General features: G+C 39.0%; 1 protein-coding gene across 2 annotated transcripts in view; it reads right to left on the bottom strand.

Annotated features, from left to right (window-relative positions):
- TPX2 (TPX2 microtubule nucleation factor) overlaps window positions 1–4,953 on the bottom strand; it is a 49,688-nt gene extending 44,735 nt beyond the window's left edge. For both annotated transcript variants that reach the window (XM_090286196.1, XM_090286197.1), the window contains exon 1: window positions 4,869–4,953. The gene's annotated coding sequence lies outside the window, so the exon portion shown is untranslated. The remainder of the gene's footprint in view (window positions 1–4,868) is intronic.
- Window positions 4,954–16,570: the final 11,617 nt, after the last annotated feature.

The raw sequence follows: 16,570 nt of genomic DNA, 5'->3' as shown, positions 1-16,570 counted from the left end.
CACTTAAAATATGAAAAAACTTTTACTACCTTTCTTTATTTTAAAAAGAAGATATAGCATTTTAAAAATATTTCCAAAGTAAGATCCTACATACAACTCTGTATCTTTCTTACCAATCTTTAATTTCCCCCTAATTAAGTTTCTCTATGTAAGCAGACAAAAAACAGAACCCCACCTGTTATCTACACCTTTTTCACAAAGTATGCTGGGCTGCTGATCTCTATGCCCATCTCAAAAACTGATCTAGTCACAGAATTGCCTGACCTGTTTGATCTCCCCATAGTCAATTCCACTTCGTACTGTTACAGTTGAATGAGTAGCAGAGGGAGACATGTCTCACCCCCTAACTCAGCAGTCCTGGGCCTGGTCTGATAATATTGCCAGGTGTTCCAACATCACAAAAAAACACTATGTTAGCAGGGAAGGAGGAAAGTGCTTGGAATTCTATGTGTCCTTTCCACCATCTGGGAAGGAGAGCCTTTGAAACTGTGCTTTCATCCCAAGGCCAGAAAGTTGGGACAGGGTCTACAGTGCCCAAAGAAAAAGTCCATAAAACAACTTTGATTAATTGCCTGCTTCTCGTCACGAACACAAAATGAACAAATAGAGTCTTGAGCAATATAAGGATTCGGGTAAGTTTGGGTAGTCACATTCTCCCAAGAAAAGCTGGCACCACCTTTATTCGTCAATCAATATGTAACTTCTTCACCCCATCCCGCCAACTATGTAAGTCCTCAGAACAAAGGAATCACTCTCTTGGCTCTCTGGACACCCTAGGGCAAGCTTGCCGCCCCGGCCTTTGGCCACCCTTGCTTTTGCGCTCCCATTCACTAATAAACTTTTTGTGCACACTAATAGGCTCACTGCTCTGTAATCCTTTATTACGTCAGTGAGAACAAGCAGGGTTTCTCTGATAACACTACCTTTACCATGGCAAAGAAAATTCAGTTTGCCAAGGGGCATTTGAATCTCTCCTCCTCCTTTCTTCCCCAACAATTTAAAAAGAATTAAAGAAGAGACCCATAAAAGGCTAGAGAAAACAAAAACAAATATATAGAGGATATAGAAGAACTCTGAACCTCTCCTGGTTCCTGAACAAGAAATGGAGGACCTTTCCCACAATCCCATCTCCTGGAGAAGCTTAACTGCAACTGTAGGATAAATTAAGGTTAGAATACACGGACTTAAGCATAAGGCTGACCAAAGTAACCCTATTTATTAAAGAATATTTTCCTGATTATGCTATTACAGGTATTCCAATTCTTCCCTCTTTGCCCCCATCTGCCTGGTACCCCCTTCCCTCCAGCAATCCCCCCCTAGTTTATGTCCATGGGCCATGCATGTAAGTTCTCTGGCTTCTCCATCTCCTGTACTATTTTAACATCCCCTTGTCTATTCTGTACCAACCAATTAGGCTTCTTAATCCCTATACCTTTTTCCCCATTCTCCCCCTTCCTCCTCCCTGATGATAACCCTCCAAATGGTCTCCATATCTATGGTTCTGTTCCTGTTCTAGTTGTTTGCTTAATTTTTGTTTTTTAGATTTAGTTGTTGATAGTTGTGAATTTATTGCCATTTTAATGTTCATAGTTTTGGTCTTTTTTCTTGAATAATTCCCTTTAACATTTCATGTAATAATGGCTTGGTGATGATGAACTACTCCTTTAGCTTTACCTTGTCTGGGAAGGTCTTTAACTGCCCTTCCATTCTAAATGATAGCTTTGCTAGACAGAGTAATCTTGGTTGTAGATTCCTGCTTTTTACCACTTTGGAAAACTTCTTGCTACCCCCTTCTTGTCTGCAAAATTTCTTTTGAGAAATCAGCTGACAGTCTTATGGGAACTCCTTTGTAGGTAACTCTAGTCTTTTCTCTTGCTGCTTTCAAGATTCTCTCTTTATCTTTAACCTTTGGAATTTTAATTATGATATATCCCTCTTTGTATCCATCTTGTTTGGTACTCTCTGTGCTTCCTGGACTTGCATGTCTATTTCTATTGCCAAATTTGGGAAGTTTTCTTTCACTATTTTTTCGACTAAGTTTTCAATTTCTTGCTCTTCCTTTCCCCTCTGGTATCTCTATGATTCAGATGTTGGCACTTTTGGAGATGTACCAGTCTTCTTATTTTCTAGTTTTTTTGAATTCTTCTTTCTTCATTCCGTCCTAGTTGAATGTTTATTTCTTTCTCATGTTCCAAATCATTGATTTGAACCTTTGCTTCCTTCCCTTCACTGTTGGTTCCTTGTGGATTTTTCTTTATTTCACTTAGTGTAGCCTTCATTTTTTCCCTTATGCTTTTGCTATACTCAGTGAGTTCTCTAAGCATCTTTATCACCAGTGTTTTGATCTCTGTATCTGACAGGTTGGCTATCTCCATTTTGTTTAGTTCTTTTCTGGGGTTTTGTTCTGTTCTTTCACTTGGGCCATATTTCTTTGTCTCCTCAATTTGGCAGCCTCCTTGTATTTGTTTCTGTGTATTAGGTAGAGCTGCTTGACTCCGTCTTAGTGCATCCGTTATGTTTTAAGGGGCAGAGACTTAGGTATTGGACAGGGCAGGGCAACCCGCTTCACCACTTTGTCGCTCTGTATGTGAGGGAGGGGTCAGAAAGGGTACAATGCCATTGCCTGGCTGCTGCTGGCTTGCTTGGCACTCGCCCCATTTCCAGTCACTTCACCCCCTTCTAGCTGTTGCCCTAATGGTGGTTCCCAGAGCGGGTGGGTTTGTGTACATTCTAGGACCATGCAGGCCCTTTAAAAGGATTCTCCTGAGAGACCAGCAATTTCTTCCACTACCCCAACCCCCACTGGTTTTAACAGCCAGAGGTTATGAGGCTTTATTTTCCTAGTACTGGAACCTTGGGCTGTGAAGTCTGGCCTGGGGCTGGGATCGCTAGCTGCCAAGGTATCCCTCCAATTTTTTATTTTTATCCACCACACATGAATGTGGGACCTCACATTTCTCTGGCCACCACACCAAGTCCTCTCCACCCCAACTCTCCATCTCTGCCCCTCCTACCCATCTGGATGAATACAGCTTCTTTAAATCCTTGGTTGTCGGACTTCCATATAGTTCAATTTTCTGGCAGTTCTGGGTAGTTTTTGTTTTGAGGTTAGTTGTGATCCTTCTATGGTTGCGCAAGGAGGTGAAACATGTCTACCTATACCTCCATCTTGACATGAAGTCCTATTTTATTTATATAATTTCAAAGTTTAAACAAATTTACCAACGTAGATGACTAAGTCCATTTTTTCATACCTGCCATTTTGTAGTCAATTTAGATAACGCCCTCCTGCCTAGCCAATTCAACAGATATTAAGTGGGTGACTTCCATGTACCACGACTGTTCTAGTTCTTGTCCCATAAACTTCGCTTATCCAGAGCCAGTTCATGTCCCACCTGCTTCACAAAGACACCCTTGTCTGCCTTTAAGCTTCATTGATCTCCCTCACCTCTAACTTGCTAGGGCACTTACAATACAAAACAATAAAGCACTCAGTTGCTGTCTTAATTTGTTCTGGTTGTCATTTGTCAATTTGAATCTGTCTTTTGTCCTCAAGCATACCAGAAAACCCCTTGAGTAAGTACATCATGTACTTACTATACCGACAGTATCCAACACCAACTTGAGCATACAGTAGTCCTTCAAAAGTCAATTAATTAGCTTGGTGAGCTGGGAGCTACAATAATTCTGATCCCAAGAGTGACAACTTAATACTGAGCTGACACATTCAACAGTGCTACTCCAAAACAACCAACAGTGATATGGGGGTGGTTTCTTGACCCGGGGAGTTTAACAGTGAAGCCACAACACAAGAATATCCTTATTGTAATAGTAAAAAATCCAATTTTTGACATCTGATGAGGTAATTTTTTTAAAGGCCATAGGATGTCAAGACAATGTAAGGCTGAACCTGGGAGTACACCAAGCAATGCCCTTAAAAGCAAAATCAGTATAGCACTCAGATTCTGTCTTATCTTAAGCAGGACTCATGTGGGGGAAATCCTTGGTATTTAATTACTAGAAAACTATATGTGAGAAAAAGAAATCATATATAAAGAAAAAGGGGGCAAACCAATTCTACAATATTATAGCCTGGTTCACAGTTCTTTCCTTTCCTATCTGTAAATGTTCTAGGACAAGAAATTAGAAAGGCAATAATACCTAGTTTTTAGATATAAAGGGAGAGGGCTGGGCAAATATGGATAAAACAGAATTAATTTAAAACGCCAAACAGAAACACAACTCCAAGTGGAATTAAACTCTCCCTCAAGTGTGTTCTCACATCACCTCATTTATCTATTTCACACAAAAGTTCTGAAATGTAGTTGTGACCACATCTGTTTTGCTCCACCAAATGACACACTTCTTGAGGGCAAGGCTACTGTTTCACCCATTTCTCTAAATTTACCTAGATTGTGGGCCTTAGTTTCCTTCTCTAGAAAGTGGGTCTAAGAGTAGCACCTACTTCACTGGCTTATGCGAAAATTGAGAAAGCGCATGCAGAATGCTTAGTTCAGTAAGTACTTAACTCGGGTGCGTGGTAATAACTTTTCCCGTTACTATTAGCCTACAGCCTCTCACAACTCTCTCTTCCCCCTATTTCCCACGGCCGGTCCCCACCTCTATCTCCAGATACAGCCCACTAGACTTGGCCCGGACAGACTTCTCGGGAAAATCCTGTAACGAAGAGAAGGGTGGCTGGAAGCCCGGCTTCCTCTCCGCCCGGGCCAGGACGGCGCCCCACAACAGAAGCCCAAGCCTTGAGACGCGGACCGAACTGGGGGTTTGGAGGTGACCTTCAGTCGCTCAAAAATCAGGGATAGGAACCCCCGTGGTCCAGCTGCTCCCCTTTTCTCCCTTTGGCTCACCTCGTCTCAGCTGTAACGGCGGAGCGCCCGCAAGAAACGCCGCGGGATTCATTGAGTACCGTTGAAAATTTGAACCCAGGCTTGCCAGTCGAATGCACCAATCAGACTGCCAGGACCCGGCAATCCCAGCCTCCCGATTGGCCCTAGGGATTGCACAACGCCGGAAGTCACGATAAGGGACGAGCAAACAACCTGCCCAGAAGACCTCTGGGAAACGTAGTCTCAGGCGACTGCGTGAGCCTATTGAAACCTCTCTAACAAGGAATTTACTACAAAGCCCAGAATGCCTGGCTCCAAACTGTTTGGGAAAGGTGGTACCAACTGAAGAGCTGAGGAGTCGATTTCGGTAACAGAACAGCGTCCATCCTAGACCTCCTCAAAACTTTCACAGAAGAAAATCTTAATTTTAATATTCTCCTTATAGTTGTGCCTTGTGCCTGAATATTGATAGGAATTCGCTTCATTTTAATATAGAATCCCCTGCATGCAACATGGACTCGCCCTCAGCGTCTCTACCAATGAAGGTGTCCCTCAAATTCTTTATCCAGTCCACACCCTGATATTAACTGGTTTAAAACCGCAGTATATTGAATGCGTCGTCCTTCCGTTTTAATTCCAGGTACATCGCTAGTGTTTTTATTCTCGTATTGTAGAAGAGACAACAAAGACTCAGAAGTTGAGTAAATTTGTCTAAAATCACGTGATAAGTAAAGGAGATGGGATTTGAATTAAGAATGTCTGCGCTTGTACATCACTGATAATCAATTAGAAAATAATAAGGACGAGAACAAAAAGATCGCCATCCATAATAACAACAGAAGCTACGAAGATTTTAAAAATGTGCCCTGTCTGGTGTGTCTCAGTGACTGAGCGCCAGCCTGTGAACTGAAAGATCACTGGTTCGATTCCCAGTCCAGGCACATGCCTGCGCTGCTGGCTAGGTCCCCAGTTGGGAGTGTGTGAGAGGCAACCCACTTTCTCTCCCTCTCTTTTGCTCTCTCTCTCTCTTCACCTTTCTCTAAAAGTAAATAAATAAAATCTCTTTAAAAGTAAATTTAAAAAAATGACCCAAGACATTTATGGGAAAATTAAAAACTAAAACTTTGTTGAATAACTAAAAATAATCAAATAAGATGGATTTACATTGTTAATGGGTGGGAAAAATCAATATTATAAAGATGTTAATTCTCCCTTATATTCCAATTAAAATCCCAATAGGTTTTGTTATAAACCTTGCCAAGTTGATTATAAAATGTATATGGCATAAGAAAAGCACAAGAAGTGGAATCTGAATTTTGAAAAGAGGGGGGACTTGCCATACCAGATCTCATAAACATTAAAATATTATGAAATTATAGTAATTTTTAAAGTATGGTTAATTGACTCCATGGGGATACAATCAGCAAAATCCAGATGAGAAAACTCTACAGGACAAAAGATCTAGTTTTTTCAAAAAATAAACTGTAAGGGTTTTTTTGTTTCAGTTTAGTTTGGTTTGTTTTTTAATACTTCTTATTTTTTGAGATACACATAAAAATGGAAGGGGTGAAATGACTCTAGAATTTGTTTCAAAATAATTGGGAGTATGTAGAAAAATAGGTGGGAGTATAAATGAAACAAGATTAGGCAAAAATTGATAATTGGTGAAGCTGAGTGACAGGTTCATGACACATATATGCATACACATACTCATATAGAGATATGTGTTTGAAATTTATGCAAAAGTTTTTTTATGTAGGCTATTGCCATAGAAATTTTTAAAAATCATTAGAAGTGTTTGAGTGCATAAACAGACCTATGTATATCAGAATTTAGTAAATGCTGAGTAGAATTTCAAATCAGACGGCAACAAACAAATACTGGAGTTGGGACATTTGCTTTTCATTTGGGGAAAATATTATGTTAGCTTTTTTATCCTGTACCAGTTACAAATTAAAATTTTTAAAGTCTTAAAAGAATATGGTGATGATGTTGGGGTAGGAAATTTTTAAGTAAGACAAAAGAAAAAATTAAGACAAAAATTAAGAAAAGACCAACCAAACCAAAATTTTAAAATTCTGTTTGACAAAAGAAAAACAAGACTGAGAGGTGAAATATTTCCAACATGTGTAACAAAGGATTAGAACCCAGAATGTGAACAAACAAAAAGTCTCTTATGAATCTCCTGAGAAAAGGACAAAATAAATAAATAAATAAAAATCAATAGAAAAAAAAATGGGGAAAATAGCCAATTCTTAGAAAAATAAACAAAACTGGGCATTGAAGACATAAAAAGTTGCTTGGCTTTCTTTACCAGTAGTATGGGAAATTTAAACAAAGAGGTACCATTTTTCACCCATCAGACTGACCAAGATTGACCAAAATTAGAAGTTGGAAAGTATCAAGGATTTGCAAGGTAACTCAGTGGGTGGGAGAATGGATGTATTCCTCTGCTCTAGAGGGCAATTTGGCAACGTCTACTAAAATGACAAACATGTATGCCTTGCGACCTAGGGTTTCTATTTCTAAGTTTAGTTCCAAGAGACACACTCATCCACTTTCTGACAGAGGCACAGTCACTGAAGCAATTATTGAGGACCTACTCTGTGTCAGTCACTGTGCTAAGTGTGGGCATTCAACAGTAAGAAAAGACAAAATCTCTGTCCTGAGTTAGCTGACCTTCTAGTGAAGAAGACAAACACTAAATAAGGTAAATAAATAAATGGCGTAGTGTCTTAGGAGGTGATAAATGCAAAGTCATTCGCCCCCAGGCCCCAAATGTAGATAATGAAAAGAGAAGAAAGGAGGGACTGGACAGAAAGGGAGGGCAGGGTCAGCCTGGGCTGTGACTGCCCACTTCTAGCAGACACATCATCTGAGTTCCAGGTAGATGTAGGGCCACGGAGAAGCCAGACCTGGGATGAGGATGGAGACAGAGACAGTTTGTTTTATATCAGGAGGGAGAGGGCATCAGACTTGTGTTTCCTCCAGGACCTACTAGGCAGATGGTGCCCAGTGAGTCAGTGAGTGAATGAATGAGGCAGGCCAGGGTGTGTGCAAGAAATTCCCAAGGCTTTCCAGAATTAACAAGAGGTAAGCCTGGTCCAAGGGATTCCTCTCTTTTCATTCCTTCTGCATGAATTACATTCTAAGCTGTCTCAAGTTCCCATTCTTTGTGAATGAGAGACTGTGAGGTCTGAAATCACCAAAGCAGAATTTTAGAGCTGGAAGGAAGCACAGCCACATCTGATCCATCCTAGCCACAATTTCAGCCATCACTGTTTGGGCCTTATCTCTGTAAAAGAGTTTTGCAATTTTCAATAGGGTGGGTCAGAGACATTTGGGCAAAGACCTGAAGCAGGTGAAGGAATGAGTCATGCAGGTAACTGAAGGAAGAGAGTTCCAGGCACAGGAAACAGCAAGAGCAAAGGCAGGAGCATGGCAGGAATGTTTTAGAAATAGCTAGGAAACAGGGTGGCTGGATCAAACGGACAAGGAGGAAAATATCAGGAGTTGTGGCCAGAGATGTTCTGGGACAGGACACAGACCAACTAGGCCATTATAAGGACTTTGATTTTCATTCTGAATGAGGTGGGAGTCCTGGGAGGTTTTAGCATTGATTTACTCTCTGCTTTTAATGAAATAACTGGCTGCTGTTCTGAAAACAGAAGGAAGGGGAACAAGAGTGGAAATAGGAAAATCACTTAGTAAATTGTTGCATTCTAGTTGTGAGACAGTGGAAACCACCTAAATGTCCATATACAAGGGGTTATTTCAATAACCTACCTGTAGCTCTGGTTGATATGGCTCAGTGTATTGAGTGCCAGCCTGCGAACCAAAAGGTTGACAGTTTGATTCCCAATCCAGGGCACATGCCTAGGTTGTGGGCCAGGTCCCTAGTTGGGGGCATGTGAGAGGCAACTAATCTCATACATTGATTTTTCTTTTCCTGTCTTCCTCCCTCCCTTCCCCTCTCTCTAAAAGTAAATAAAATCTTAAAAAAAAAAAAAAAAAAAAAACCTGCCCATAGAATGGGATAGTAAGCTAAGCATCTATTCAAAGAATTCCATAGATCTGGGCTAACAGGGAGATATCTTTGGGACACATTTTTTAATTAAAAAACAAATTGCTGATTGATATAAATCAGCGATTTTCAAACTTTTTCATCTCATGGCACACAAAAACTAATTACTAAGACTCTGCGCCACACCAAAAAATAAATTTTTCGCCAACCTGACCAAAAAAAAAAAAAAAAGATAAAATTTTGATTCATTCACACTGGACGGCTATTGTGTTGGCTGTCATTTTTTTTTTTGATGATCTAAGGGAAAACAGGTCAGTGCACCTGCCTAAATAATCAGATGGTACATGTTTTAAAGATTCTTGCGGCACACTGGTTGAAAATCACTGATATAAATGTGTTATATGTTATGTGTTATATATATGTTAGATATATTATGTTTTTTAAAAATTTGCAAAACAATGCTCCACTTTTGCCATGGATATGTACAAGTAATAACCTAGCACTTGTCCTATGCCAGGCAGTTTGAAGTGCTTTACACATATTAATTCACTTCATCTTAACATTAACCCTGTGAGGTAGGTAATGTTATTCCCATTTTATAGATTGAGGAAATTGAGGCCCAGAGAGATTAGACAACTTCTTCATGGTCACACAATTTGTATGTGACACAGCCAGGATTTGAACCCAAGAAAGCCATCTCTAGAGACCAGACCTCCTAGCCATGGCTCATACTGCCTCTCCTAACATGAATGTGTATATATAGAGAAAGGTATGGAAGAATGCACAACAAAAGGACAAGTGTGGGAACTTCAGAGGAAAGTAAACTGGACGTATGGACAAAAAGGATAGATAATTGGACCTTTATCTTTTTATTTTTTTAAAAAAGAATGTTGCCATGTATGATTTGTGTGATTTGAATTTATTGTTTTTTATAATGGAAGTCTGGTAGGAAAGAAAAGTCTACAAAGGAGAGAGGAGGAGGAGCCAGGGGGGTAGAAAGTTATTTGGGTTCTTCGGGCTCTATTTTTAAACTGTGTGTGAGAGAGAGAGAAAGAATCAACTTCTGCTCCTGCCCCTTCCAAATCTGCTCCTTTGCTCTGTGTCTGTCACTCCTACCATCTAATCAGGCCAGAAATCTGGACCTGCCTTCTAGCTCCGTGGAGGCCTCCCACTTCATGGAGAAGAGACCCAGCCAGTCACTGGCTCTGGGTGGCAATGTAACTGTCAGACACGTCCAGGTGAGGTCGCTGTGATCACCCAAGGACACTCCCTGGAGAAGTTTGCTGGTGTGAGTTACGAGTGAGAGCCATCAAAAGGAAATTATAAAGGAATGTCAAGGAATTATAAACATGAAGTTCAAAACGGTCATTGCACATAATAGGAAAGTGTACAAAATAAACCAGGTAACAGGATAAAATTGTGAGCTTAGAAGGTCATGGAAATGTTATTAAATTAAATTGTATATATGTACACAGAATTTATTGCCTCATTATTCTTAATACCTTTCATACATTTTACATATGTGTCTGTATATATATGCAAATATATATACTACTCAATAGCTAATAAAATAAATTTTTAAAAGACAGGAAGAAAATATACCAAAATGTTAGTAGTGGAGATGTTGCCTCTAAAGTCTAGGTTATAGTTATTTTTTTTTCTTCTTTACTATTTTCAATACTTTCCAGATATTACAAATAAAAAATGCATTACTTTTGAAACAAGAAATGTAAAAATGCATAAACAAATGCACATATATAATTTCCCACATATGCATATATCCCTGTATTAGTTATCCATTGCTGCAGAATAGATTACCCTCAAACTCAGCAACTTACAATTACATATACTTATTATGTCATACAGTTTATGAAGGTCAGGAATCTAGCTTACTAGAATGGTTCTGTTTCAAGGTCTCAAATAAGTTGTAGTCAAGCTGTCACCTGCTATCATCTGAAGGCTTGATTGGAGCAAAAAGATCCTCTTATGACTGTTGGTAGGAAGCTTCATATCTTCACCATGTATGGGCCTCTCCTACTCATCCATAGGGAGTGATGGGCTTGGGGGGTAGAGGTGTAACCTCGTCTTGGAAGTGATATACCATCATCTCTGCCATTTGCTATCAGTCACACAGAACAACTTTGATATAATGTGGGAAGAAACTACACAAGGATGTGAATAACTGGAGGCAGGGATCTCTGGAGGCCATCTTGGAGAAGGCCGGCTACCACTAACCCTCAACAGTATGTTGATTAGTTTTTCCTATTTTCAAACAATATATAAGTGCAATTATACTGCATTATTTTTTGCAGTTTTTTTCAAGCAATGTGTTTCAGAGATCTTGTCATGCTCTGTGTAACTAAATTCACTTAGTCTCTCACTGTATCATATTACTATTATAAATATATGACTATTTGTTTAACCATTTTGCTATAACAGACACTTCAGTAGTCTCTCAATTTTTGTTATTACAAATAATGAGGCTATAAACATTATTATTCCTGTGTCTTGCACATATGCAACAGTTATTTTAGGACATAAAACAAAGAATAGAATTGCTGAGTCTTCAACTCTACTAGGTGACAATAAAATTCTTTTCCAAATTTATTCCACATTCTTGAGCCACACTTAACTTGTTCAGATTTTCTCATTTTTTTGCCAATCTAGAGAGTGTGAAATGGCATCTCACCGAGGTTTCAGTTTGAATTTTCCTTGACAACTAATGAAGTAGAGCACCATTCTGGTTCCATCTCTCTTTAGCATCTGTGCAACAACGGGTTTCTGTATTTTTCTTTTTCTTTATCATATTGACTTTGCAACTTTTTCCTATGCTTGGTATTATTTAAAGTTGAGATCATGTCACACATCTAATTTTGTACACTCTTATTTTCACTTAACATTACCATGTTCTCACCTAAATTTCAGTTAACAAGTTTTTTTATTTTACCTTTTAAAGATTAGAGAGAGGGGAAGGGAGGGAGAAAGAGAAGGAGAGAAACATCAACATGCAAGAAATACATCGATCAGTTGCCTGTCGCATGCTCCCAGCTGGGGACCTGGCCTGTAACCCAGGCATGTGCCCTGAATGGGAATTGAACCGGTGATCTTTTGGTTTGCAAGCCAATGCTCAGTCCACTGAGCCACACCAGCCAGGGCATGAACAATTTTTTTAAATAGTGTTTTCTAATTTAAAAAATACAGTCATGTTAGATAATACAGAAAAGTATTAAAAAATAAAATCTTCATCCATAATTTTATTACCCAGCAATAATCACCTTTTAGCATTTTGGTATAATTCTTTCTATATTTTGCATGTAATGTAGATTTTTTAAAAACTAGAATAATTCTCAATATAATTTTATAATCTATTTTTTACAAAGTGTTATGTTTTGAGCATTTTCTACATCATTATATATTCCTCAATTACAATTTTAATGTGTGAATTTAACCCATACAAACCATCATTCTGAACTTCTCAGTTTTAATTTCTTTCCTGTTTCATTTGGGTTGGCCAAAAAAGTTCATTTGGCTTTTCCTTAAGATGGCTCTAGTAGCACTTAGTTGTCTTTAATTTCATTCGAAACAATTTTGTTAGATTGTATTGTGACAGCTGTTATATCAGCATGCATTAAAAAAAGCTTACCAAAATTGATACATTTTTAAAATATGCTTTATTGATTATGCTGTTACAGTTGTCCCAATTTCTTTTCCCTTTGTTCCCCTCCACCCAGTGACACCCCTCCCTCTAGTTGTCCCCCCCCCTTAGTCCATGCCCATTGGTTGTGCATACAGTTCTTCTCAACATCTTCCTGTCTACTCCACTCCCTCAGACTGTGCTTCTTAATTCCTGTACCATCTCCCTCCCTTCCCCCCTGCCCCCTCCCTGCTGACCTCCCCCCATAATGTTCCCCATACCTATAATTCTTTTCCCACTCTCGCTGCCTATTTAGTTTGCCTTTGTTTCGGTTCCCTAGCTTCTGTTGTTTGTTGTGATACAGTTTCCATTTTAATGTTCATAGTTTTGATCCTCTTTCTCCTAAACAAGTCCCTTTAACATTTCATGTAACAGTGGTTTGGATCTGATGAACTCCTTCAGGTTTATTTTATTCTGGAAGCACTTTCTCTGCCCTTCTATTCTGAATAACAGCTCGCTGGATAGAGTAATCATGGCTGTAGGTTTTTGCTTTTCATTACTTTGAATATTTCTTGCCAGCTCCTTCTTGTCTGCAGTTTCTTTTGAGAAATCAGCTGATAGTCTTATTGGGACCCCTTTGTATTCTATTCTCTCTTGCTGCTTTTAAGATTCTCTCTTTATCCTTAATTTTTGACATTTTGATTATAATGTGTCTTGGTGTGGTTCTCCCTGGGTCCAGTTTTTTTGCAACTCTGTGCTTCCTGGACCTGTAAGTCTATTTCCTTCCCCAAGTTAAGGAAGTTCTGCTTCATTATTTTTTCACATAGTTTTTCAATTTCTAGTTGTTCTTCTTTACCTACTGGCAACCCTATGATTCGGATGTTGGCCCGCTTATAGCTGTCCCATAGGTTTCTGAGCCTCTCCTTATTTTCCTCACTTTCTGTTTCCTCTTTCTGCACTGGTTGACTGTTTGTTCCTTCCCTATGTTCTGATTTGTTGATTTGATCCCTGGTTTTCTTTCCCTCACCACTAGTTTCATCTGTGTTTTTGTTCATTTCAGTAGGACTAACCTTCATTCCTTCCCTGTCTTGTTTAAGATCTGCTGTTAGGTCTGTAAGCATTCTTATAACCGAAGCTCTGAACTGAGCCTCGGAAAGATGTCCTATCTGCTGCTTCGTTAGATTAGATATTTGCTGTCTGGTCAGCTGTGTCACCAGGATCTCTATCATGACCTGTGCCATCCTGACAGTTTTGTGTTTACCTTTGCTTACTTGGTGGGCTGGCACACCTCCTATGCTATAGGGGACGGAGCCCCACGCACTCGTCACAACTGGGCGACCCGTCTCACCACGCTGTGGCATTTTCTGTGAAGGTGGGGGTCCAAAATGGATTCCTGTCGTTCACTCTCCACTGAGAGACCGGGAGCCTCCTCCTCCGTCCCCACCCTCTCCGGGCCTCATAGTCCGAGGCAATGGAGGGTCTGTCCTCCCTGGCATTAAAATCGCAAGCTGAGGGGTCTGGTCTGCAGCTGGGGGTGCTCCTCAAGTGCTTCTCACCTCCCTTAAATATGGGTGTTTGTGCTTGCTGCCATCACTGCTGCTGCTGCTGCCTCCAGCACAGCTTGACCTCTCTGCCCTTCCTACCCGTCAGACGCGCACCACTTCTTTATAACTTCATACGTTGGACTTCCATTTATTTTCTGGAACTTCTGGTTATTTCTGGTTTTGTGGTAGTTGTATTCCTCCTCAGTTGTGGAGGGAGATGGAGCATGTCAGTCTAGGCCTCCATCTTGGCTGGAAGTCTCCTGTGCGTGAAAGTTGATGAATTTTTATGTAGCCATTTTAGTATTGAAGATGGAACAAAATACGCAACATTTTCAGCATATTATGTTTTATTGTTTCAAGAAAGGTAAAAATTCAACCAAAACGCGCAAAAAAAAAAAAAAAGATTTGTGCAGTGTATGAAGAAGGTGTTATGAATGATTGAACACATTAGAAGTGCTTTGAGAGGTTTTGTGCTGAGATTTCTCACTGTACAATACTCCACCGTTGGGTAGACCAATTGAAGTTGATGGCGTTCAAATCAAGACGCTAATTGAGAACAGTCAACTCAACGTTATACCACTCATGAGATAGCCAACATACTCAAGATATCCAAATCAATAAAGTTATTATTGAAAATTAAAAATGTGTCTTTTATTTTATGGTAAAACATATGGACTTTTTGGGCAACCCAGTAAATAACTTTGCATAAACACCTCTTTCAAAAGATAAATCTGGCTGCATTTCACTTCTTTAAATTAGATTCCAATCACTTTCAGTGTTATGCCTGATGCACAGAAGACCTTCAATAAATATTTATTATTTGGTTAAAATAATAGTAAAATAAAATAAATTAGATTCCAATCAAAGATAATTTCTTAATGATCTTTCAAGAGTTGTTTGCAAAGCTCTTGATTAATATTGCAAAGTTCCTTTCTCAAAAGACTGTATCTACCTGTAAATCTCTCCATGACTTTTCTGTTTAAAAAGCCTGACTCGCTCCTCTGGTGCCCTATTTAGTATCTTGCACACTTGGATACACATTTCCATTTAGTCTCCTCTATCATCATGCCCCTCTTAGTCACCTCAATTAATTTCTAGAACATACCATGGGCTCCTATGTTAGACCTCCATGCCTTTTCTCAGACTGTGCCTTCTGCTTAAAATGCCCCTTATCTCCTTTCTCTCTTTTTAAGGACCACTTCAATAAATTCCATGTCTCTGGGCAGAGTTGATCTGCCCTCTGCTGGGCTCCCAAAGCACATCACAGATGTGCATAATGTTAATTTTTACATTGAAATAATTGTGACACCACAGCTTTTAAAAATAAAAGCAGATCATGTCCTACTCCAGTTTAAAACCCTTCCATGGAACATAATGGAAAGTTCAGAAATTGACCCAAATACACTTGGAAATGTAGACTATGATAATGGAGACATTTCAAATGAGTTGGGGAAAGATGGTATTATTGGGATAATGGGGTAGTTACTTGGCAAAAAAAATTTAGTATGCCTGCATCACATGATACACCAAAGTGAACTTATGGTGGAACAAGAATCTAAATATAAAATATGAAACCATACACTAAAAACTAAAAGAAAGCAGAGAATTATTTTTATAATATCGAACAGAAGAAGGTCTTCCTAAGAATGACATAGAACATGGAAGCCACAAAGGAAAACACTGATAAATTAAAATACGTACAAAATAAAATTTTCTCCATGGTCATAAATAATAAATTGGAAAAATATTTACAACTTAGATGTAGAAAGGATAAAAATTCCTATAAAATCAATAAGAAAAAAAAGTTCAGCAGAAAGACCAACTTAAAAAAAAAGGGTAAATGGATGAAACAGAGAATTCACCTAAATAAGAATCCCCCCTAAAAAAAAATTCATAAGTATGAAAAATTGCTCAACTTCACTCTCATTAAAAAGAAAGAAAAAATGAAAGTGCCGCTCAGCTTTTATCTATCTGATTGGCAAGGATAAAAAGGTTTGATAACATAATGTGTAATGCAGGATGTGAGGAAATAGGCACTCTCACTGATGGGAGAACAAGCTGGTACAACTGCTATGGAGAGTGCCTTGCCAGTATCCATTAAGACAAACCAAAAACAAATCCATATGCTCATTTACTGATAATCCCATTTCCAGGAATTTACCCAGCAGGTAAACTCCCACATATGCAAAATAACAAATGAACAAGTTATAGCATTATTTGGAAACTACCTAAGTTTTCCAAAATAGGGGATTGGGCAAGTAAATTATGACATGTCTTTATAAAGTTGTTGTTACTTTAAAAAATTGAGGGGGACCAAAAGTGTAGAGCTCAGCAAAAAAAAAAACAAGACATGGAAGTATTTGTGTAAAACATTTATACATATACATTTGCGTGTGAATACAGCAACTGTCTCTGGAGGACTATAGAGGAAAGGAGTTAAGGATGATGACCTCTATGTGGGGAACTGGAGACTAGAAAGCAGGGTGAGAAAAGGACTTATTTTTTACTTCTATGTTTCATA

This window comes from Furipterus horrens, unplaced genomic scaffold (assembly GCF_987537825.1).
Source record: "Furipterus horrens unplaced genomic scaffold, mFurHor1.1.pri manual_scaffold_8, whole genome shotgun sequence".
NCBI lineage: Eukaryota > Metazoa > Chordata > Mammalia > Chiroptera > Furipteridae > Furipterus > Furipterus horrens.
The sequence above is the reverse complement of the archived record's forward strand: the minus strand, read 5'-3'. Positions and strand labels throughout refer to the sequence as shown.